The sequence below is a fragment of the Canis lupus genome, chromosome 14, assembly GCF_011100685.1.
Source record: "Canis lupus familiaris isolate Mischka breed German Shepherd chromosome 14, alternate assembly UU_Cfam_GSD_1.0, whole genome shotgun sequence".
Taxonomy (NCBI): Eukaryota; Metazoa; Chordata; class Mammalia; order Carnivora; family Canidae; genus Canis; species Canis lupus.
The window spans coordinates 41,299,194-41,325,010 of record NC_049235.1 but is presented as its reverse complement, the minus strand read 5'-3'; the positions used below and the strand labels follow the sequence as shown (position 1 = coordinate 41,325,010).

Here is a 25,817-nt window from a genome sequence, read left to right as displayed (position 1 = left end):
TTGTGGTAAAATAAAAAATGTTTTGGAAGGGGATTGGCAGTCTTTTGCTATTGTCCTCTGTTAGATAGATAATAAGGGGAAAGTTCATTGCAGACCTTCAGGTGGTCATTTATATTAGTTTTTGTTGAAGTGACGGAGCACAGTTCTGAGGGCCTTCTGGCCTCGCAAATATACAAGTCACTGACATGCGGTTCAGTATGTTATCCATAGGGTTCCCAGTCTTCTGGAAACTAATGAGCAATTTTTTAAAAAGATTTATTCATTTATGATAGACAGAGAGAGAGAGAGAGAGAGAGAGAGAGGCAGAGACACAGGAGGAGGGTGAAGCAGGCTCCATGCCGGGAGCCCGACGTGGAACTCGATCTCGGGACTCCAGGATCGCGCCCTGGGCCAAAGGCAGGTGCTAAACCGCTGAGCCACCCAGGGATCCCCTAATGAGCAATTTTTAATGTCAGGAATAATTGACTGTGAAAGGTCAGGGCATCTTAAAATTTCATATGTAGTTTTGTTAAACACTCACCAGAATCTCTGATGTGGGGTCTGAGAGTCTTTGTTTCTAAATGCTCCCCAAGTACTGGTGATGATAAGCCTGGGGTAGGACCATGCCCATAACTCTCAGAGAACAGTTGCTATGAAGAATATATCACTTGGACTTTTCGTGGTCATAGTATGGGACTGTTGGGTCTGATTTCATTGTAAGGCAGTTCTCAGGCCAAGTATTAAAAGGTTAAATTATTCCTGTTCTTTGGGCTAACACACGTAGATTTTGCATTCTATCTAATCTCTTGTTGTGTTTGAGAGATTGAAGGGTATGTTAGTAGGCTAAGAAATGGTGGATGAGCAGTATTTCAGAGAGCTAGATCCCAGCTAGACTCCAGGTAACACTGGCATAGTACTTTAGAACCTCACTTGTATTATCCCACTTGGTCCTCAGAAAACCCTTGGGAAACCAGTAACAGATATTATGTATTAGCATCCTCATTTTCCAGACAAGGACTGGAAGCACAGAAAAAACTAGTGGCTTACTTAAGTTCCCATGTCTGAGTGTTAAATCCATTACAAGCGTTCTGCTACCAAGTGTTGCAGGAGAGTGTGAATGTGAGCTAGTCATACAAACTCCCATTCTTTCTGCCCTGTTTATAAAACATGCAAGAATTTACCTTTCAAGTTATGATGAGTGTATTCTGTGAAATGCATTCATGTTTTGGCCACTTCCCGGTTGAATAGAATTAAAGTTTATAGACTCCCAGGGCATGTTAAAAAAAAAATTATTTATTTTCTTGGATTTCAATTTTGTTCCAGTAGAGTCTTTTGGCTCCTTTTGAATTTAATGAGAAAAACCTTGGTCTAATAAGTTTCATTAAAGTGAATACTTGTTGTGTTAATATATTATATATATATATGTCTAGAGGCCTTTAAGTAATGTGTACACATTCATTAAAGTGAACTAAGGAGCTAATAAAAATTGCTAATAAACTCTATCAATGCTAAATCACTTAAAACGATGAGATTTCTAGCATTCTTGTACAAATGACACAAATATTTGTATTTATGTGTTCATTGTGCATATTTATGTACTGGCCACAGAGAATATTAATTCCTTGACTATTTTTTTAAAAACTCATAACCAGTAGAGAGTTGATATTTAGACATTCTGTTCTATCTGAAAGAATCAAGGAGTGGTAGAAAGATGTTGACAGTGTTGTTAGATGTAAAAAAACATATAATAACTATACTCTGATCCTACTACTATAAATATACTCTGATCTTATTACTTTTTTTGAAAGATTATTTTATTCATTATTTGAGAGAGAGAGAGAGAGAGAGAGAGAACACAAGTGAAGGGGTAAGGGGAGAGGGAGAGGGAGAAGCAGACGCCTCGCTGAGCAGGGAGCCCGATGCAGGGCTCCATCCCAGGACCCCGGGATCATGACCTGAGCCAAAGGCAGATGCTTAACCAACTGAGCCACCCAAATGCCCCTGACCCTACTATTTTAAAAAAAAAAAAGAGAGAGAGAAACGGAAAGTGTGTGTGTGTGTGTGTGTGTGTGTGTGTGTGTGTGTGTAGAACAAGTTATTTGGAAGACTATTAATATACCAAGTTATCTCAGAGGTGAGGTTATAACAAGTATTTTTGCTTTCTCCCTTTTGCTTTTTTAATATCTTTTTTACAATGAACATGAATAACTTTTGTAATCAGAAAAAAGTTACTTGCTAAAAAGTTACCTTAATGACAGATACATACAAACCTTTTCTCAGCTACAATTTTCCAACATTGGCACCCCCAGAGAGAAAAAAGGAATTTGTAGTTCTTTTGCTGTAGAACTGCTTTATTTTCCAAAAAACAAAAATCCCCTTTCTCAGTCCCCTTATTAATACCCCTTGCAAATTGGAGAAGTTATCATGCCAGTAATTTTTAAAATTTATTTTATTTTATTTTTATTTAAAGACATTTATTTCAGAGAGCAAGAGAGAACGGGGGTGGGTTGGGAGTAGGGGCAGAGGGAGAGAAAGACAGAACCTCAGGCAGAGTTCCCTTGAGCACAGAGCCTGCAGGGAGGTTGGTGTCAGCCTGATTTCAGGACCCTGAGATCCTGACCTGAGCTAAAACCAAGAGTGGGACACTCAACCGACTAAGCCTAAGCCTAAGCCATACAGGTGCCCCTCCATGTCAGTAATTTAAATACAAATCCCTGCATCAAAATCACCTGGGCAAAAAAAAAAAAAAAAAAAAATCACCTGGGCATGCTTATTCAAAAGGCAGAATGCTGGACACCATCTCAAGTAAATTTGCTAATGGGGCCCAGAAGTCTGCATTTTTATCAGGCATTGCAAGTGATTCTGATGCACAATTAAATTTGAGATTCACCCTTCTGATTGTAGGCTTCCTCATGTATATTTACAATGATTAAAACATCTTCTAGGTTATTTTTCATCTTCAGTGTTTTTGATAAACATTTGCTGCATAACATCCATTTTATTGTCAGGAACCCTAAAAGGTTGAGTATTCTCTCTAAAATATAAGGATGAGAGGGAGTCCTCCATTCAGCAAGGGCTTTTGGAGTATTTACAGTGAGTCCTCCTGTAAGACTCTCTGTACCCCTAGGGAGCTCCCATTGTTGACGATGGAGCCCAGACAGTGTGTTGGGTCTGGAAAGGGAGGGGAGACAAGCATTAGATCAGAGAACTCAGTGATCATCAGAGATTCTCCCAGAAGCCTACACCAAACTTGGAGTTTCCTAAATAATAACTTTCTTTTTTTTCCATTTCTCTCTTTGCCAGAAAAATCGGTTATCTTTAAGAAATCAGTAAATCAGCATCTTGTGTTCTGAGTGGTACATTCTTTGGAAAAAGTTACTGTGTCAGGAATTCACACAATTAGTGTGTTTATTTTGAATGCATGCCACGTGCTGAAGGTACAGTGCAGCTATCCTTGGTTTCCTGTTGATTGAAATAATTTGCAGCAAGATGGTGCTAAGCATAAACTCAGAGACACGCCATCCTGCTGAACTGCCCTGGGAAACTGGATCTCAAATTTAGCATGCATAGAATCACCTGGAGGGCTTGTTACAAAGGATTTCTGGGCCCACTGCCAGATTGCTAATTCAGTAAGTATGGGGCTAGACCTGTGAATATGCATTTCTAATAAGGGCCCAGGCACTGCTCGTGCTGCTTCAAGAACCACTGGCCTTAAAGGAAACAGCTCAGTGACCAGGACTACAGTCACATGTACAACCTGTTTGATCTGTCACTCAAAATTTATTATGGCCTCCTTGAACTGTCATTAGAAGTTGCAAATAGAGGGCTATCCTCCTAATTTTTCTTGCTTTTTGACGTTTAGCTCCACTTGGATGAAACTAAACTGCTCCCTTTTTTACCTCCTTTCTAGACTCCAGGCTAAATGAAGCACTAGTGGTGTTTCTTGTTAAGGCTCAACATGGATTAAGGCAAGACTGGTACAATGTTTGTATTGTACAGACCTGTATGGCATCTGGCAAACCATGCTGTTGACACCATTCCCAGAGCAAGTCCATTCTCTACCAACCAGGTAGATTAAGCCTCATCCCAGTTGTAGGTTCCTCTGGGGCATCTAGATGCTCAGCCTAAGCTCTTAGCCCACCCACTCTCAGGTGAACTGCAGGTAAGCTTTCACAAGTTTCTCTTAAGGTCATTTGCATTTAATACTAACTCTTAAAGCCTTCAAAGACTTAAGGCATGACCTATAAGGCCAGAGGGTGATGTGTTGGAAGAAGAATCTGCCCACCCTTAGCCCAACACTCCTAAGGTTAGTCTGGGGATCCTAGACTTGGTATGGAGCTGTCCGTATCATCTTTGTCAATTCTCCTTATAAGGAAGCTTCAGGACTTGTAATATATGTCCTGAGTTTCTGACCACTGATTGGCTGGCATATCCTGGAGTCCTAACTGGGTGTCTGGAACGAACTTTCTAGCACCTAACCTTTGAAGGCTTGCAGGCAGAGGGCTTTGGCCAGAAAAACCCAACCCACTTCATCTAGGGGACATCAGTTCAAGATTGTACTTTCCAGTTGGCTCAGAAATTTCTCAGGGATCAGGAGAGCACTGAGACTTGACCCAGAGAGGAGAGACCTTTAGGGTTCAGGGGGACAGACCCTCCTTTAGCAGACTTAGGCTCTTTCAGTCCTGAAGAAAACTCCTAAGATGAACCTAGAGACAGCAGCATCCTGGAAATACTGTAAGGCTGGGGCTTAGGGATGCAGTCTTGTTGGAAGGTGGTCTAGGAACTTAGCTCAAAGCTGCACTTGTCACATCTCTCTCTCTCTCTCTCTGTCCTTGGCATTAACCACCTCAGCCTTCCTGTTGTTCCCAGCTCATTTCTGCTCCAGGAAGCATGCTTACTTACCCCCTCCTGGGCCTGGGTCCTCACTTTTCTTCTAAATCTGTACAGAAGTCACCTTGTGAAAGGCTACTGTGCTGTGGTCTGCTGAACCCTCCCTTCTCCCCTCCCCTCCTTAGCCAACTTTACTTCTCTGTTTTGTTTTGTGTTTTACCTGAAATGTTACTGTTTATGTGTTTCTTGATTTATCTGTGTCTCCCTGCACCAAGATAAGTGAAGATAAGGATTTTTTCCTATTCACTGCTGTCTCTCTAGCACGTAGATAGATGACAAATTGTAATTATGTAATAAATATTTGTTGCATGAATAAATGAAAGCATGACAAGCACATTGCTTTAGCTTGAGTGATGTGTCATTGAGGTGGTGAGGACAGGGCTAGAGGCACCCCTTCTTGATGCCTATTGCTGGTGGAACGTGGTTGTTCCCAGGTGGCTCTTGAATGGCAGGACCAGGCTGAAGTCAAGAGCACCTCACTTGGCAGTTTTGAAAGGAATTTTACTCTGCAGGCTCTGAAAGAGTCATCTGAAGGTCTGATTTTGTGTGCAAACCAAACTTTTGACCAATCTTGATCTTGGGTTGGCAAGCCCTTGTGTCACCCGATTGAATTGTATACTGAGAGCCTCGTCCACTCATCATTGAGCGCTGTGAGAAATCTCTGCAGTGCCACTCAGTAAGACCCAGCAATATTTTGTCATTTCTAATACCAGTGGTAGGAGGAGGGCACCAGTAAGGTGAGATGGTGGGTAGGGAAGATGGTGTCCCAAGCTGCTTGCAGCCCTTCCAAAGGGAAAATCCTGAACTCTGGTGCTTTGAACACCAGAATGATGTTAATCAGGGCATTTTTTTTGGTCAGCATTGTCAACATTTACAGTCACTTTACACATTGGATTTGCATTTGAAAAGACCAACTATAATCAACATTTAAGGGATAACACTCATATTTGCATATGATTGAGCAGACATGTTAAGTCATTTTACCCTGGCTGTTGCTAGGAAACCAATTAATAATGCTCTACATTTCATTAAAAACTGGGTTCTATCTTTGCTTTCATTTAACTTCACAATTCAGCTGCTTGTGCTGCATTTTTTTCTTTCTTAGTAAATTGTGACAGAGAAATTATCGTTTTACTGAATTTATTTCTGTGATTACAGTTGTTAGTCACATCTGTCAATACAACTTCAAAGCTTTTTTTTTTTTAAATTCTGGGGAGCGGGTGGGGACTGAATTTTAACTGTAATCATTTTTCCCTTTATAAGACGGTGGGAACTTAAATCATATTTTCATGCAGGCCTCACAAATTGTGGGTTAACGACAACAACAAAAATTAAAGCAATCGTCCCTGTCTTCTAATTGCCCCTTCCCAGTGTGGTGACTAATAATTAGAATATTAGTCACTATTCAGAAAGTGACAGACAGCTGATGAAGCATTCAGCTGCATTTTGTTTCTTTTTGTTTTTCCATGGTTTGTGGGCTAGACCAGGTTCTGTCCTTGATGCAGTGAAATTAAAATTTTCATGACTTTATTTTACATAATAGACTCCTGCTCTTAAGAGGAGAAAATACAGTTTTAGCTGCTGTAAGTGCCTCAATCAACCGGGCAGGTGTATTTAAATTGTAATGACATTTTGCCGTTCAGCATTTTGTAGTATTGATCTGGTCAAAATGCTCATCAAAGAGCAAAATTAGTTCCTATTCACATCTGTTTCATAGTTTTTCAATCGCTTTATTTGGGTGATGCATACAAATGCATCTGGTTCCTCAGCTTAGCTAAAATCGTGATCTTGCCCATTTTCTTCAAGCTAAATTAAGCAAACCAGGATCTGCTTTCATAAACTCCACTTTGGTCCTTTGGGTCTGAAGGTCTAGTGCAAAAAAGGATATGGAATTTGGAAGCAGATAGCCCTGGAGTCAAAATATGGCTCAGCCTCCTTTGTGACTCTGCCTCAGTGTCCTCATTTGTCAAATAAGAAGGAAGTACAGCAGCAGTGGGGAGAAGATGACCCATCACCTCAGATTGCCAAAGTTGAGGTGGGGAAGTAGATAACATTCTACTGACATGGCAAACATTCCTTCCCTTTCTCTCAAGGACTGCTGGGGCACTGTATTGGTTACCTCAGACTTCAACAATAGAAATGTATTTCCTCACAGCTCTGGAGGCTGGATGTACCAGATCAAGGTGTGGACAGGGTTGGTTTCTTCTGAGGCTGCTCACCTGGGCTTTGCAGATGGCCACATGCTCTTCCTTCTGTGTGTGTCTATGTCCCAATCTCCTCTTCTGCGATAAGGTCACTGTTGGATTACAGCCCACTGTAAGGGCCTCATTTAACATAAACACCTCTTTAAAAGCCCTGTCTCCAGATATAGTCATATTCTGAGGCACTGGGGGTTAGCACTTCAACATATGAATTTGTAGGGGGATGGGACACAATTTAGCTCATCACGGCCACTAACCAAGAAGCTGCATATGGCATGTTGCTGTCTCCAGTTGCTCGGTTTGGGTCCTACTCAGTGGTCAAAACAGCTAAGACATCTACTAAAAAGGAGTCAGAAAGTGAGTTCTTTGGTTATGACTTTTCTGGTTAGATCAGAGTTGATCAGAAACACTCGATAATATTTAACACCCCCATCCATTCATTTTTGGTTCTAATATCAACCTTCAACCAAAAAGAATATATTCTTTTTTTTTTAATGTAAGTTCTACCCAACTCAAGTTGTTTTGTTTTGTTTTTTCCAACTCAAGTTGCAAGCTTGAACTCACAACCCTGAGTTTAAGAGTCACATGCTCTACCAACCAAGCCAGCCAGGCACCCCTTTTTTGGATATATTCTATGCCTGTTTTCATGATCTCAGTATACATGAGGATCTTCAACCTTAGGATCTTAAGATCCTAATTTTTATCTCCATTGTTGCTAAATGTGGATATATAAGGTGTAAGTGATAGGAATAAATGTTCATTTCCCTGGATAAATGTCCATTTAAAAAGGACATTGTAGAAAAGTATTTGGTTCTGGGGTGGCTGGCAGGAGCCTGGTTTTAGGGCCAATACACAAACAGGCAATTGGAATTCAGTGACACAAGTAGAGAAAGTCTCTCGTTCATTCAGCTAATACTCCCACCTATTATGTGCCACTGTGGTTACAGTGATGAATGAAAATAGTCATGGTCCCTGCTCTTATGGAATTTATAGTCTAATGAGGAAATAGACTTTAACCAAAGAGTATCAAAATTCTAACAATACAGCTCTGATTAGTGCATGTGAGGAAAGGCATTTGAGACTATGAGGGTGAATAATGGTGGGGCTCAGGGATGGCTTTCCTGATTCAACTGAGATCTGAAGGGTGGGGAGGCTTACTTAGATAAAGGTAGGGGAGCAGTAAGGACTGTGGTGCTGGGGGTTATGAGTTGGAATATGGACAAAAATATTTCAGCATCACAGACTGCATATGCAAAGGCCCTGGGACATAAAAGGACTTAACATGGAAGGCAGGAAGTGAGAAAGCATCAGTATAGCTAGGAGAGTGAAGGAAAATGTGGTGGGAGATGTACCTGGAAGCCTTCTAAGAAGACCAGAAGAGTTGGGAAAGGCTTTCTAGGGAAGTGACATCTGTATCTTTCAGTATAAATATAGCTGAGTTCTTCTGGTAGAGAAGAGGGAGAGTTATTTTTAGACACACTATCAGTGACTTGGTATGTTCAGTGTGACTTGAATGTCGCTTCTATGAAGGAAACCCATCATTCCAGTTAATGGAAGTTCATACTTCAGTGGGTTCAGGCTAACTACTAATTTACTAGATTTGCAATTTTGAGATGTATCTTCCTACATCTATGCAGGGACTCATTAAATAGTGAAAGAATAAAGGAAGGAATGAATGAATAAACACATGCGGTGTACTGAGTAGGTGGTGCCAAGGTTGATATAACCTTAGAGGCAAGGATACACTGGTGTTTCACCTGCTTGAGTCTGGCTGATAGAAGTCTGGCTGCATTGACATGTCAGGCCCCCAGCCTCTGTCTCTTCCTCCTCTGCAAGACCTGGGAAGACCTCTTGAATACTGATCACTGGCCCATCATCACCCTCATTGCCTGAATCAGTCCCAGCTTGAGACGGGAGACCAGAAAGACTTCCAACCCACGGTCTGGGTCAGCAGTTAATGTTAGGCTGACCTGGGTCATGGTGGCCCAGTTTTGGTAAGCGAGGTTCAGATAATCACATCAGCTGAGCTGCAGAGCATGTTCCGGATATGGTGGGCAGTCCAAACTGGATGGAAGATGTCCTGCCTGCAGAGGAGGAGTGGGAGGAAAAGCTGCAACAGGAAAGAGAAGAGGGGGCACATGAGTGAAAACTCTGGCAACTGTATCTCTGATGGATTGATGTCATGTGGTCTGGGTTTAGGCATGAATCTTTGTTTCTTTCCCCCCAAGAAGCTAAAATCAGATAGAAGATGATTTTGGAGCTTAGAATATTTTTCTTTGTCAATTTTTAACAATTCATTTACATAGATAGAAACAAACAATGCTACTTGCTAGCTGTTGTTAGGTAGGTACCTCTATAGTTCAGAGGTTTGCATAAAGGTAAGGAATGTTCTTTGATCTTGAAAACCAGGACTTTCTTCCCACCAAACTATCCTTCCAGGTCCAGAGATAACTTGAGAAAGAACTATTGGTGACTTTCAAGGTTACGGGATTTGGCAATACCAAAAGACCGTGACATCGAGGGATTATTATAAATTGAGGGCACAGATTTTTACTTCTGAATAAAGGAACAGCTGCCTAAAACAACACGTGAAGGGCAATTACCTCCAGTCTAATTTGATGAACGTGGGCTTCATAATCTGTGGCCAATTAAGTACTGTCAGTCCTTCTGGGCCCCCAGAGAACATACAAACATGAGCCGTTCTTATCTACATTGGCCACATGTGCATGACTGCTTCTGTTAAATTTGACTTTTTTCAGCTCAAGCAAAGGGTAGATTTCACTTGTGGGAGATTCAGGAAACGTTATTGAGCACCATTGTCATTTCAGTAGGTAGGAGGAGTAGGAGAGGACCACACATGTCTCTGAATTCCGTATGAAGAGTGCAGAGGGAATGACCAGGTGATAGGGAATAGGAATGGGGCTCATGCTAAAAATCCTGGCATTTCTACATTATGCTACATCTCATTGCTTTGTAGATGACACCTGGACTCTACTAGCCCATTCCAAATTGTACTTCCCACAGGGCTACGCTGATTTTGCACCTGTAGATACTTTTAATTATGGCTCCATTAACCTCTCCCTGTGTGCTCCTGCTGTTACTAGCTCTCTCCTTCAGAGAGCTCTGGCTCCCAGCCGGGGCAGCCCCTGGCCAGTGCAGAAAGGTGAAGCATGATATGGCAGGCTAAAGGAAGCCTTGGATTTCATGGGTGCAGAGAGGGAGAGCAGTCTAGAATCTGGAAAATCTGTGTGCTTAGGGCCTCATTGTTTATCATCACTGAGATCTCCAGCTACCTGCTTGCAGTTAGATAATTGGAAAGAGGGCAACTGTATAGAACTAGGCAAATCCACCAGGGTGAGGTTAGTTAGGCCTCAGCTGGGCAGTAGCTCTCAGCAACTTGTCAGACAGCTTGGGAGCACATGTGTGGATTCCAGGAGGAAAGAACTGCACACAACCAGCAGTTCAGCCAGCTTCCCCCATCTCTAGGGACAAAGAAAAAGATGCCTGCCAGTCTGCAATTAATATTTATTCACTTTTTTTTAAACACTTGATACTATGACTTAACCTCCCTAGGCCTCAGCTTTCTCAAGGGGCAAGATGGGTTTGATGAACTGGTGTCAGACATTTCTTTTGGCAGTAATGTTCTGTGATTAAGGAATCCTACTAGGAAGTGCAAAGAAGGGAAAAGTATCTAGTCTTCAGAGACCTCTGTTCTAATTAAAGAGTTTCGTTAAACCTATGAAAAGAAAACCCACACCCACATCCCAGAAGCACTGTATGAGATAAAGATGTCTCACACACACACACAAAAGATGTCACACAAAGTACTAAGGACCCTTGCTGTGGGTGTAGGTGCCCAGGAAAAGCTTTAGGGAAGTTAGAGGGTTTGGATTGAGTGTTTGGGGGTGGGCAGGAGTTAGAGGGCAGGGAAAGGAGAAGGCATTCAGAGCAGAAAAGTGAAAAGAGGCCAGAGTGGGACATACAGAAAAGGCTGCTCTTGCTCATGACTGGATCCAACACGTAGTAGGGTTTTTTAAGGTATCATTGAATGTATAATTATGCCAGAATATAACTTCTGGTATAGATTTATTTATAGATAATGTTTATAATTATCTAGGAGGCTAGTGAGATGAAAGGCTGGAAAAAAATAGGTTAAAGTAAGATTAAATAGAAGTTTTATCTGTTCAATGATATGCCCCAAATGCCTAGAATTGTGCCTGGCCAAAAGGGGGATTCAGTAAATATTTGTCAAATGAATGAAATGATCAGTGATATGGTTCCAGGCTATCATGTAAGTAATGGGGAACACTGAAGGTTTTGGTACTATTTAAGAAAGGTACATGGCAATTGTTTGTAGAATTGTTTATAAATGGGGAGTGAAGCAAGAAGGAAATCAGTTAAAAGTATATGAGTTAGAAAAGACTGTCTTTTTTCTATTGGATATTCTTTCCTGCTTAGTCAAAGATTCGTTGACCATAGAGTTGAGGGTCCATTTCTTTGTTCTCTGTTCCTTGATCTGTGTGTCTGTTTTTGTGCCATTACCATACTGTCTTGATGAGTACAGCTTTGTAATAGAGGGTAAAGTCTGGAATTGTGATGCCCCCAGCTTTGGTTTTCTTTTACAACATTCCTTTGGCTATTTGGGGTCTTTTCTGGTTCCATACAAATTTTAGGATTATTTGTTCCAACTCTGTGAAATAAGTTGATGGTATTTTGATAGGGGTTACATTGAATGTATAGATTACTCTAGGTAGCATAGACATTTTAATAATATTTGTTCTTCCAATCCATGAGAATGGAACATTTTTCCATTTCTTTGTGTCTTCCCCAATTTCTCTCATGAGTGTTCTGTAGTTTTCGGAGTACAGATCTTTTGCCTCTTTGGTTAGGTCTATTCCTAAGTATTTTATGGTTTTGAGTGCAATTGTAAATGGGGTTAACTCCTTAATTTCTCTTTTTCCTATCTCATTGTTAGTGTTTAGAAATGCAACTTATTTCTGTGCATTGATTTTTTATATCCTGCCACTTTGCTGATTTCCTGTATGAGTTCTAGCAATTTTGGAGTCGAGTCTTTGGGGTTTTCCATATAGAGTATCATGTCATCTGCCAAGAGTGAGAATTTGACTTCTTTACTGATTCAGATGCCTTTTATTTCTTTTTGTTGTCTGATTGCTGAGTCTAGGACTTCTAAACTATGTTGAACAACAGTGGTGAGAGTGGACATCCCTGCTGTGTTCCTGACCTTAGGGAAAAAGCTCTCAGTTTTTCTCCATTGAGAATGGTATTCACTGTGGGCTTTTCATGTATGGCTTTTATGATATCAAGGTATATTCCCTCTATCCCTACACTGTGAAGAGTTTTAATCAGGAAAGGATGCTGTACTTTGTCAAATGCTTTTTCTGCATCTATTGAGAGGATCATATGGTTTTTGTCCTTTGTATTATTAACGTAGTATATCACATTGATTGATTTGCAGTTGTTGAACCACCCTTACATCCCAGGAATAAATCCCACTTGGTCTTGGTGAATAATCCGTTTAATGTACTGTTGGATTCTATTGGCCAGTATCTTTGTGAGAATTTTTATATCCATGTTCATCAGGGATATTGGTCTGTAAGTCTTCTTTTTTTTGGGGGGGGGGTGGTCTTTGTCTGGTTTTAAGATCAAGATAATGCTGGCCTCCTAGAAAGAGGACAACCACATGTAGAAGAATGAAACTGGACCATTTCCTCACATCATACATAAAAATAGACTCAAAATTGATGAAAGACCTACATGTGAGATAGGAATCCATCAGAATCCTTGAGGAGAACACAAGCAGAAACCTCTTTGACTTTGGCTGCAGCAACTTCTCATGAGACACGTCTCCAAAGGCAAAAATGAACTATTGGGACTTCATCAAGATAAAAAGCTTTTGCACAGCAAAGGAAACAGTTGACAAAACCAAAAGGCAGCCTACCGAATGGGAGATGATATTTGCAAATGACACATCAGATAAAGGCTACTATCCAAAATCCTATAAAGAACTCAAACTCAACACCCAGAGAACAAATAATCCAGTCAAGAAATAGGCAGAAGAAATGAACAGACATTTCTCAAAAAAAAAAAAAAAAAAAGGCATACAAATGGCCAACAAACCCATGAAAAATGCTCAACATCACTTGGCATCAGGGAAATAGAAATCAAAACCGTAATGAGATACCACCTCACACCAGTCGGAATGGTTAAAATGAACACATCAGGCAATGATAGATGTTCGCGAGGATGCAGGGAAAGGGGAATCCTCTTACACTGTTGGTGGGAATGCAAACTGGTGCAGCTACTCTGGAAAACAGTATGGAAGTTCCTCAAGAAGTTGAAAATAGAGCTACCCTATGACCCAGCAATTGCACTACTGGGTATTTACCCCAAAGATATAAATGCAGTGACCCAAAGGGGTGCCTGCACCCCAATGTTTATAGCAGCAATGTCCACAATAGTCACACACACACACACACACACACACACACACACACAATGGACTGCTACTTAGCCATCAAAAAAGTGAAATCTGGGCAGCCCGGCAGGAGGGGGGTGGGTGGAACTCAGCGGTTTAGCGCTGCCTTCAGCCCAGGGTGTGATCCTGGAGACCTGGGATCCAGTCGCATGTCAGGCTCCCTACATGGGAGCTAAAACCTACTCACCCTCTGCCTGTCTCTCTCTCTCTCTCTCTCATGAATAAATAAATATTTAAAAAAGAAAAAAAGTGAAATCTTGCTATTTGCAATTATGTGGATAGAACTAGAGGGTATTATGCTAGGCAAAATAAGTCAATCCGAGAAAGACAATTATCATATGATCTCACTTATATGTGGAATTTAAGAAACAAAACAGAAGATCATAGGGGAAGAAAGGAAAAAAATAAAAGAAGACGAAATCAGAGAGGGAGGCAAACCATAAGAGACTCTTAATCATAAGAAACAAATAGGGTTGCTGGAGGGGAGAAGGAGGAGGGGGGATGAGGTAACTGGGTGATGAGCATTAAGGAGGGCATGTGATATAAGGAACACTGGGCCTTATATAAGACTAATGAATCACTGACCTTTACCTCTGAAATCAATAATACATTATATGTTAATTAATTGAATGTAAGTAAAATTAAAAAAGCAAACAAACAGAGTATATGAAGTAGGCACAGACCTGGTCATGAAGACGGTCTGAAATTGGAAACAAAAGGGAAGGGCAAGATGGGGGATATCACAAAGAAATACTAGATAGGTGGCTGTCATAGGGTATGAAAAGAATCAGAGGATGCCTAAGGTGTAAGGTGGTATGAAGAAGGAGTTTGACTAAATTGGAATATAACAATATTATTGATACCGATAGGAAACAGAATTTTGTTGGGGGGGAGGACGATAGGCATTAATGGTTAGTTTTAAGTACTTAGGTATGATATGCGGGTGAATTGCCTTCACTAGACATTTGCGAATTAAAAAAAGTCGAAATTCAAGAACATCATCTCGGGGACAGAGATCAGGTTTGTGAGCCTTTCTCAAGAGTCTGCAGGCTGACGTGGGAAACAACAGCTTGAGGGGAGGAGGATATAGGGAGACAGGGAGGCCACCTCAGAAGTATCAGGAGTACAGCCTCTGTGTTCACAGGTCTGTTGGCCTCTACTTCAGCTCTGTGTGTTTTAGAAGCATCACAGAGGTCAAGGTGCCTGGTGGCACAGTAGGTTAAGCACCCAACTCTTGGTTTTAGCTCAAGTCATGGGATCAAGCACCGCATCAGCCTCTGTGCTCCACTCAGAATCTGCTTAAGATTCTCTTTCCCTCTCCCTCAACTCCTACCTCCCCACTGCCCACCCCCTCAAATAAATAATTTTTTTTTAAAAGAAACATCACAGAGCTCTCAGAAGCTATGTGTCGTTCCTGTCTGGGGGAGCTTTTACTCCATAGGATCCTCCTGACCCACTTCCTCAGCATTTCCTTTATTTCCTATGTGGGATCATTTTGTTGCTGTCATTATTTTCCTGGTACTATTATCCCCTATGTAAGATTTTATAGTTCATGTCTAATACATGAGCATCCCTGTAGGAACTGATCCTCTTGCTATTTTTGAAGGTTATGCTGCTTATAACTCTGTGTGTGTGTGTGTGTGTGTGTATGTGTGTGTGTGAATAAATCTCTTAGAAACTGAACTGTAATAACTAATTTTACAACCTCGAGAGGCAGGGAAATATGTGCAGTATGCATTGATTGGATAAAACTTGAAGGCTGGTGTACATGATATGAATTAATATTGGAGAAGGACTATAAATACATAAAATACTATACTTTTCTCATTTTACCTTAAAAATTCCAGTTTATTGGAAACTTTTGAATAGAAATAATTGGGACTGTTAAGTCTTTATTAAAGAATATTATTTGTCATGTTCATTTCAGTAGCACATATGCTAAAATTGGAACATTTCAGAGAAGATAAAATTACATGGCCCTTTGCAAGGATGACATGCAAATTTGTGAAGCATTCCATATTTCTATTTACCTTTATGAAAACACACACACTTATATATATATAAAATCACTTTTCGCTTTTCCAGATGAGGTGAATCAGATATTTTCTGAATTGCCTTTCTGGGTTTTTTTTCTCCTTTCTTTCTTTTTCATAAATCTTTTGGATGTCACATTGGTGAGCATATGAACTTGGAGCATATAAATGAACTTGGAAAAACCAGAATTCTGTCATTGATGGCAGTTTTGTCAAACCTTTTAGAGATTTTAAGTTATCTCTACACACAATGTGGGGTGTCAGACTTAACACCCTGAGATCAAAAGTTACATGCTCTACCAAATGAGCCAGCCAGGCATCCTGAAAAATCTGATATTATATTGTTTTTACTTACTTACTAAGCTTTATACTCAGCATGGGGCTTGAACTCATAACCCTGAGATCAAGAGATACAGAGTTTTGCCAAACTTTAATTTTGGTGTACTACTTGCCTTTTAAACAAATTATTGTGAAAAATAATTTAGCAACTTCCAAATTGTAAACTTCTCAATGACAGTCTGCATCTGTATATCTCTTCAAGTCAAGCATCTGTTGAAAAGATACTGATGATGGGGGAGGAAGGATAGTGCTGTATAAGTGCAGTTTCATGAAACTTGGCAGTTTTCATAAATAAATTGAATAACATAAATTGTATTTACCTCTTTGGTGTCTAGACTAAAGAATTAGAACCATGAATTTATAAAAATTCAGGTTGCTATCTATACAAATAGAAAAGTATTTAAAAATTATGTTTCCAATGGGATGATGATGAAATATTTAGTATATGGTATTGGGCCAAGTGGGTAGGTATCTGGAGAAAGATGCAGTTGGGGCAGTGCAGGTAGCTCAGCGGGTTAGCACTGCCTTCAGCCCCGGGTGTGATCCTGGAGACCTGGGATCAAGTCCCATGTCGGGCTCCCTGCATGGAGCCTGCTTCTCCCTCTGCCTGTGTCTATGTCTCTCATTAAATAAATAAAATCTTAAAAAAAAAAAGAAAAAAGAAAGATGCAGTTGTTCTATATCTCATACCATTCAAATAAATTCCATCTTGATTTAGTTCATTTTATATGATGATTAATGTGGTATTCAAAAGAATGATGACAGAGAAAGGAACAAGAAATCAGGAAGGCAATTTATAAAATGTCTGGTCTACCTCAGTTGGAAAAAGTGAAAAATGATGTTTCTAATAAATATTTCAAAATATGAGTATATATTCATATCTGCTTAAAATCATAAAAGGATTAGAGGGGTGCCTGGGTGATTCAGTTGGTTAAGCATCTGACTCTTGATTTCAGTTCAGGTCACGATCTCAGGATTGTGAGATTGAGCCCTGTGTTGGGCTCTGCACTCAGTAAGCAATCTGCTTGAGATTCTCTCTCTCCCTTGTGTCCCCTTCTGGAGGTCATGCATGCTCTTTCCCCCTCAAATAAATAAATCTTTTTTAAAAAATCATAAAATGACTAGAAAAAACATAGGTAAATTCCTTTGTAACCTTAAATAAGGCCCTTTAACTATGACTTAAAATTCAGAAACCATTAAAGAAAACAATTGATAAATTTGGGTAAAAACTTTATCTGGTAAAAACCACAATAAGAACATTCAAAAGACAAATGACAGTCAGGGAAAAAAAACATTTATAGTGGGCAAAAGACTAATCTGTATATAAAGAGTTCCTACAAATGAATAAGAAAATGACTGTCAGACCAATAGAAAAATGGGCATAGGACATGTTCACAGAACATGAAACATAGGTTGTCTTTAGACCAAAGAAAATATCTTCAAACTCCAACATAAGAGAAATGCAAATTTAGACTGTGTTGAAGTAGTACTTTTCACTTCATCAGATTGGCAAAAACTCTAAAGTGTGATAATTATATATTATTGACTAGATGTGGAAAAATTGTCAGTGTACTTCTCGTAAGATTACAAAATAGCACAGCCTTTATGAAGGCCAGTTTGGCAGTATCTATCGAGATTACAAATGCAATTACCCTTTGACCCAGCAGTTTGGCTCTGGTAATTTCTCCCTGCAGGTACATCTGAATACATATAAAGTGACGTATGTAGGAGGTTTTCATTAGACCATTGTTTGTAATAGAAGAGATTGGAAACAATTCAAATATCCATTAGTGGAAGGCTGGTGAAATAAACTGTGACCCATTCATACAATTGAATATTGTGTAGCATTTAAAGAAAACTTGGAAACTCTTTATGCAGTAATATGGAAAAATCTTCAAGATTGTGATTAAATGAAAAAAGCAAGGTACAGAACATTTTATGTAGTATGCTACCTTTGGTGTAGAAAGGGGATAAAATCGGAGTCTACAGTCATATCTGCTTGTATCTGCATGAAGAAACATTGAAAGGATAAACAAAGTCCATAGAAATGATTGCCTTTAATGGGTTGGTGGCAAATGAGGTGGACAGAAAAAGGGTGGGAACGGTATTATTTGTTAGATACCTGGTTGTGTTATTTTTACTTGTGAACCATGTGAATTATTGCCTATTCAAAACAAAAAGTGGGGCGCCTGGGTGGCTCAGTCGGTTGAGCAGCCAACTCTTAGTTCATGATCTTGGGATCCTGGAGCTCTTGGGATTGAGCTTGGTGTCAGGCTCTGCACTGAGTGGGAGTCTGCTTAAGGGTTCTCTCTCCCTTTGCCTCTCCCCCACTTAAATAAATAAATCTTTAAAAACAAAACAAAAAGTAAGTTTCATATTTGCAAAATGTCATTTCAGTGGCAGTTTACCTATGTTCAGGGACTGGAAATATCTGCTCAGAGCTTTATTGCAAGTCCCTTGTTTGGACTCCTGGCTGCAGTATCCTCAGTGGGTCTTGCATTTTGGTTTATCTAGAGCTGTCTGTCTAAAATGGTAACCACTGGCCAGTTCTGGCTTCTGAGTACTTGAAGTGTGGCTCATTCAAATTGAGGTATCCTGTTAAGCCTGCCAGATCTAGAAGGCTTAGTACAAGAAAAAAAGAATGTAAACTATGTCATTAATAATTTTTAAATATACTGATTACATGTTAAATGATAGTAATTTGGATTTGGGGGTTAAAATATATTATTAAGTTAATTTCACTTTTTTTTCTTACCTTAGATGTGGCTGCTAAAAAAATTAAAATTATATATGTGGCCTGGCTCTGTGGCTTGCATTTTATTATTATTTTTTGCACAGCACTGACATAGACTCCTGTCTACACTTGGCATGTCTGCCAGAATTACTTTCTTAAAGAAAGAAAAACAAAAACAAAAAACCAACTGAACATGGTTTAAAACTTTCATTGACTCTGAGATGCCTATAGAGACCCTTTGTAATGATCTCTGAGATGCTTCCTTTACCAGCTCGCCACCTCCCTTCACACATAAACACTGCTTCTCTTCACTGCTTGGACTGCAGGCTCCTTCATAAATGTGAGTCTTTGAATGCTCTGTCTCTTCTGCTTGCAATGTTCCCAAATCTCTAAATTCTTTGCTTTAAAATCTCAAAATCTTTAATTTTTTTTATTTGCTTTAAAATCTCAAAAATTCTTTGCTTTAAAAACTCTCTACTCATTTTGTAATGCTAGTTCACATGGCCCCTTCTTCTTTTTTTTTTTTAAGTTTGTTTATTTATTTATTTATTCATGAGAGATGCAGAGAGAAAGAGAGGCAGAAAAAGAAGCAGGCTCCATGCAGGGAGCTGGACGTGGGACTCGATCCCGGGTCTCCAGGATCAGGCCCTGGGCTGAAGGCAGCACTAAACTGCTGAGCCACTGGGACTGCCCCACATGGCCCCTTCTTTAATGAAATCTCCCCCTGGTTCCTCTCTCCTGTTTCCTTCTAACACTTGTCCTTCTGTGTTCTCACACCTATCACCTAATACTGCCATTAATTTTTTCAAGGTATTGTCTCCCTCACCAGACTTGTGAGCTCCTTAGGGACAGAACCCATCATCTCTGTATTCCCGGAACCTGAAACTGCCAGGAAATAAACTTCAAAAAATCACTAGGATAATGAGGTTGGTTGTGTTTCGTTGAGAGCACCCCATGCCCCGTTTGCCTGGCTGGTGCTTCTGTTTGTCTGGTCTGTATATTAACAAAATCAAGTTCAAACCTCGTTGGTCTTCTCTTAGTTAAGAATAGGCCTCTTTGGAATATTCTAGTTTTGAATTAACAGTCCAGCCTACCTATAGGCAGAAGATTACAAATTGCAGAGACATCAGTAGCACCAAACTCATAGTCAGTCTTGGTCTTCAGGGTTGTGTTCAGACTGGAAGCTGAGAGGTGTTTGTGTTCAGTCAGAGAGCAGAAATCTCCAGCCTGGCGGCATGCCCATGTTTCCAGAAGGTAAAGGTAGCAGGTGGTTGCCAGGAGGTGAAAGCACTGGTGGAGCCTTGCCAGCCACAAGAAGGCTGCGAGCTGGGATAATGTTCTCCACGGTCTTGTCCACGGGCTCTTCAGTGACCATCTCTGTTCAAAGTCATTCCTGCTTGTCAAGATTTCCATTGTCTTTCTCTTCTACTTGTGGGGACTTGAGCTTTGGCCTGAAAGAGAAAAGAAGAGTAATAAATGGACTATTCAGGATCTGGGAAGCAAAGAGTTTTTAGAAGGAAAAAACTTTGCAAGAAACTTCTCTCCTTAGTGAAATACCTGAAAGGGCTCATGTTTACACCCAGATTTTAGAAGCTTCCTTCTCATTGTTCAGAATGTTTATTTCCTATATAATGATTCAGATATTTTCACTAGGCAGAGCTTCTTGTGCAGCTCTCATAAATCAGTTGAATGAGGAGTTCTTTCTTTTGCAAAACTTTGAGGGCTGGTAGGGTAGTAGAAAGCACAGTGTCTTCAAGGGACTAGGAAAACATGTCTGAACCCAGGATTGCCACTTACCTAGTGGTGTGAGCATAAGCAAGTTACGTCACCTCTTTTAGATGCATTTCCCGTAGAATGAGGTTATCAACACCTCCTGAGTTGTGAACATTACAAGAGGCGAATGAATGCTGGTGCCTAACGGGGTGTCTGGCCCAAAGTGCATTTTGGTAAATAGGATTTACAATTCCAATATGAATATAGATTTTTCTCTTGCTACTTGTCTGGTGTTGAGTGAGCACATGAGCATGCCCGAGGCAGAAGAAGACTGTATCTGTTCGTAACTGTGCCAGAATGCAGTGACCACTCCAAAGTGGCAGTCCTCACTAGCTGCTCTTCAGAGCCTCTCCATCACCTCAGGGAGTGAGCAGGTGGGTAAGGAGTCCTGGCTTTGCCGTTAGTTAGTCCCACAAGATTGCTGTCTATCTCCTTGGCCTTGAGTCTCTGTTTGTAAAATGAAGGTGTTGATCTTCTCCATGTCTAAAATGTTCCAGCCCTGTCTCCATAAAGCAATAGAAACGGGCAGCTCGTGGTTCTATCTACTACATTGTTTTTAGGGTAGCAGTTTACTGCATTGGACTCCATCCACGAACCTAGAAACTGCCCAGCAAGCTCTGACACTTCCCAACAGCCCCATACCGGAGGGTCATTCCCCTTTGTCTTCAGTTTGTATCTCAAGGCCACAGTCTTCTGGCTGGGCTCCGTTCCCCACAGTCTGCTCTCATCTTCTCCTGGGATCCACCTGGCTACAGACACTCACTTTTTTCCGGGGATGAGATCTGTTCCTCGTCATTCTTCTGACAACGGAAAGATTAATCTTTTCTAAGAGGAAGATCATCATCAGGCTTTTTTTCTAAAAAGTAACTTTTGTGCTTAGTAAACATTTTTATGAGCCTTCTGCTTTCTGTTTGGCGCTTACCAAACAGAGGTTGGCCTCCTCTGCTTTCTTCCCTGCCTCCCCATCTTATCTGACTGCACACCTTGAGGGGCCTATCCTTCATTCTTGCTTGAGATAGATGAACACAGCACTTTTTATGCCTAATGACCAGATGATTCGAGCTGGCAGTAATCAAGATTTGTGGCTGATTATCATTAAAGGGTAATTTCGTTGCTGTTCATAATTGGTCTTGCTTAAACTCACTATTGCATTTCTTTTGTCGTATGATTAAAAAAGACAAAAATGCTCTTGGCAATAAACTTTGGCAAACAGGCTTCCTACATTCAGTTCTTTTTCAGACCAACTTTACAAATTTCAAGTGTGCCTTTCTTAAAGTAATGATTTGCCTGCTTTATATTACATATTCAAAATAAAAGAGAATTGAAACAGTTCATCATGGAGATGAATATTACAAAAACAGCATCTGGTTTGAATAATGAATTTTTTTGTCCAAGTTGCGCTTCATTGAATGAAACTAATAAAACTGCCCTCAATTGTTGTATCATTGACTTCTCTGTCACTAGCATTTGGTTCTTTTCAGTTGCCCACTTGGAGGCCAGTAAGGTTTCTTTCAGAAAGTTTGTTCCTAGTGGTACTTGTTTTAAATAACTCTCAGACAGCCACTATTTCTGTCACCAGCTGGGTGGAGGTGATGATACACCAGGATCACAAAATCATAGGTTTGGGACATTTCAAGTATCTTCTCCACCAGTCAAGCTTTTGGAACAAGAGCAAAGTGGCAAAAAGGAGCTCTAGAGTTAGAATGATGAAAGATTAGATGTTGGCATAGCACCATGATTTCCATACAATTCATGGTTAGGTAGGCAGCTGTACCCAACTTGTTTCTACCTTGAATCCTAATGCTTGCAGAAATGTAGTGGTACCTGGTAATGATAATACTATGTGGAGGGTACAAAGCCACTATTGCTACTCTTACTGATAACACACAAGCATATAACATGCACAGAGACAAGCCTGGGAAGTCTCTGGAAAGCCAATACATTTTTTTAAAGATTTTATTTATTTATTCATGAAAGAGAGGCAGAGACACAGGTAGAGGAAGAAACAGGCTCCATGCAGGGAGCCTGATGTGGGACTCAATCCCTGAACTCCAGGATCACGCCCTGAGCTGAAGGCAGACACTCAACTGCTGAGCCACCCAGGCGTCCCAGCCAATACATTTTTTTTGCTACTAGGTTTTCTGATCCACGGGTATCAATGCTGAGTATATTTATAGAGCACTTTCAGATTCATCATTTGATTTGACTTTCAGAAAACCACTTTAAGATGGATAGGGTAGATCCTGTTATCCTTCTTTTACAAGTGAGGAACCTCCTCAAAGAAGTTCTGTGGCTGAGTCAAAACCTACAGCTGTCATATGGTAGGAAGAAATGATATTTTATAAAGGCCTAGTTTTACATTTTATCACAAAGCCTGTATGACATGTAAGGATAATCCTGTACTACACCTGCTTTTTAAAATTTTTAAAATTCAGTTTAATTAACATATAGTGTATTATTAGGTTCAGAGGTAATTTAGTGATTAATCAGTTGCATATAATACCCAGTGCTCATTACTTCATGTGCCCTCCTTAATGTCCATCCCCCAGTTACCCCATCCCCCACCCACTGCCCCTCTAGCAGCCCTCAGTTTGTTCCTTGTAGTTAAGTCTCTTAATGGTTTGTCTCCCTCACTGTACTACACATTCTACTTTAATAAAAAGCTGAATGAATGAGCGAATGAATGAACAAATGAAGAAACAAAATAAAATCCTAGCAAATAAAACACTAAAGAGAAATATCCTCAGGAGTCAGGTAGTAAAAACATGGAAGCAAAAAAGTATTTTTTCCTGTGTATTACTTCTTTGCCTGTATTTGGAGTTGGCAAGGATGCAGACAGGCTTGCAGTAGATTTGAAAGATATAATTGAATTTCATTGAATTGGCATTATTAGCTAAATAGAAAAGTAGGAGAATATTCTTTTACATAGGTAAATACTTTGTTACATGGATTGTTACCAAATATGAAACCAGTGGAGACAACCAATTTCCTACTTTCTTCAACCAGGTGTAGGTCCCTAGCAAGAGAGCCTTTGGGAAGCTGCTGGCAAAATCATGGTGGTTGTACCTCATGTCAAATAGATCTCAAGCATTCTCCCCACTCAGCTTTAGAAACAACAACGTATTACCAGTTGTGTTTCCATCTGTACTCTTTACAAGAATAAAGGGAAGACAGAAATTTGGGGTGGAACTGAAAGGCCCTGTGAGGCAAGGCTCATAGGTGAGGGAATGATCTCAGGTAGCTGTCTGGTAACCCTGTGGCCTGGCATGTGGGGGAACACCATCAAATATGAATCTTTCAGGATAGTGGGACAAAAACAAAAAGTACATCCCTTTCTCAACAGAATGCCACCTTTGAGAAATCCTGGAACCCTTGCTCTTAATTTTCTCTGAAGCTTTCTAATTATAGTTCCTTGTAGTTGGTTGTGCTTTCCTCTTGATCATGCTTTTTAAAATTCTAGCTCTTCAGGAGCCAAATGGATGTTTGCCTTTTTACTAATTAATGTGTGTAATATGCAAGAGTCCTTAAAAAGTATCTAGTATACTTTGTGATTTAACCTTTGTGGGCTTCATCTGAGGTTCTTTCCTGATGACACTTTGTTGGATCCTACTTGTAAAATTCACTTAGGACACTTAAGTTTCCAGACCTCAAACCCCTCTTTTGGGTTGGCCCATTCCTTCTTCACCTTTTGGCCCGGTTTGGCCATCAACAGATGATGCAAGGTAAGTACCCTCCCTCCCATGTTTCTCATGGCTGATTCCTAAGCAGGGCTTGGCAGAGACAGACTAATGAATGGAAAAGGTTCTGATTTAGTAGCTGATGGACAAGGTTTGGGTCCCAGTTCAGCCACTCGCTTGCTGTATTCTCTAGGACAAGTTGGTTAATTCGTACACACCTTGGTTTCCTTGTATGTAAAGTGAGTTAAGATCTATTTCATAGTGTTGTTGAGGATTGATTGAGATGGAATCGTTGGAAGTGCTTTACAACATATTTACTACTATTATTGCAGATGCTCTTTCAAGAAGAGTGGCTGATATACAAAGAAGGTGCTTAGATTATTATCAGATGAATCATGCAGGAAAGGTAGGATTTCAAGATTTGCCTGAATGAGGAAAGGAATAAGCCATTCCCTATCAAGGCACCTCGTGGGATGATCAGACCAATGAGCGGCTGAGTAAGTGCATGTTACAGGAACAAAGAGAACTGGCAAGAAAGAGGGAAGACATAGAACATGAGCTGGTTTGTTGATATCAGGGTGATGAGAGATGAGCTCCAAAACCAAACAGTGCAGGCTCTCTTGTCACAAAATGTAAGAAAAAGGAGCATCATGGGCAGGCTCCTAGTTTGAAAGTAGGATGCTGGTGACCTTGGAGACTGAATGTATTTGGCATTGCTGGAAAGGTAAACATGAAGAGAGGTTGGAAAGTTAATCCAACCAAGAAATGAATTGGGCCCGGGTACAACTGTGTGCGCTAGGAGAAAAGCAAAGCTCAGAGCACAGTACCTGGCACAGAGTAAGTGCTGAGTAAATATTTGTCGAATTAGTAAAAGGGCACAATAAAGGTGGTATAGAGAACCAGTTGCAGAATTGAGGTGTAATCTCAGATTAACCTTCCCACTGCCTTCTGAAAAAGCCCTAAAGGAAGGAGTCCTTGCATCCCACCCGAGGGAGCCTCTATAGCCCAGGGAGGGCATTGTTTACCCTCTACAGAGCACATGGTTTGTTTTTTTGTTTTTGTTTTTTTTTCTCAGCCTAGTGAAGTGAGATGTGCTGGGGTAAGATGTGATATATAAGCCTTTAGTCTTATGTCTCTCTGTTTTAATTTGCAGGCCACTGTTCGCTAATAAATCATCCCTATGAAATTGTTTTAGTTCTATTTTAGGATCTGAAAAGTGGAGCTTTGTGTGCATCCTTTGACGGTAAACTTAGCATGTGTGTCCAGTGCTGGTAATGGTGACTTTGTATTCCTTCCTTTGAATCACTGTTGTAGTGGCATTTTGCTCTGATGGTGTCATAACCCCTGAGGTCATTCACGTCTGCCGTTCCTCCGTAGGGTTGCCTATGTTTTACTGAATCTTGTGTCTTGTCTTATTCCTGCTGGTCTGCCCTGGCAGCCTCTGGCTTCAACTCTACACTGGAATTTTTGGATTGAGAGGCTAGTCAAGCCCTAGATCCCCATATTCCTGGCTCCTTTGTGCTACACCTGACAAACCACATCTTCCAGTGAAGGTCTCATCAATCTGGAGTGAGGAGCACCGTGACTACAGGTATCCAGAACATTCTCTGCCCTCCACAGCTCTTTTCTTTCCTCTGGGTCATCTGGCACAAAGAGGACCACTATTCTTGGTTGCATTCTCGGCAGGTGACTCGG

At 40.5% G+C, this 25,817-nt stretch overlaps 1 protein-coding gene and 1 non-coding gene across 2 annotated transcripts in view; both read left to right on the top strand.

Annotated features, from left to right (window-relative positions):
• JAZF1 (JAZF zinc finger 1) overlaps positions 1-25,817 on the top strand; it is a 336,143-nt gene that overhangs the window by 47,037 nt on the left and 263,289 nt on the right. The window lies entirely within an intron of this gene.
• Positions 15,483-15,590, top strand: LOC119867717. Its single transcript, XR_005369866.1, has one exon. It is a non-coding gene; the product is annotated as a U6 spliceosomal RNA (small nuclear RNA).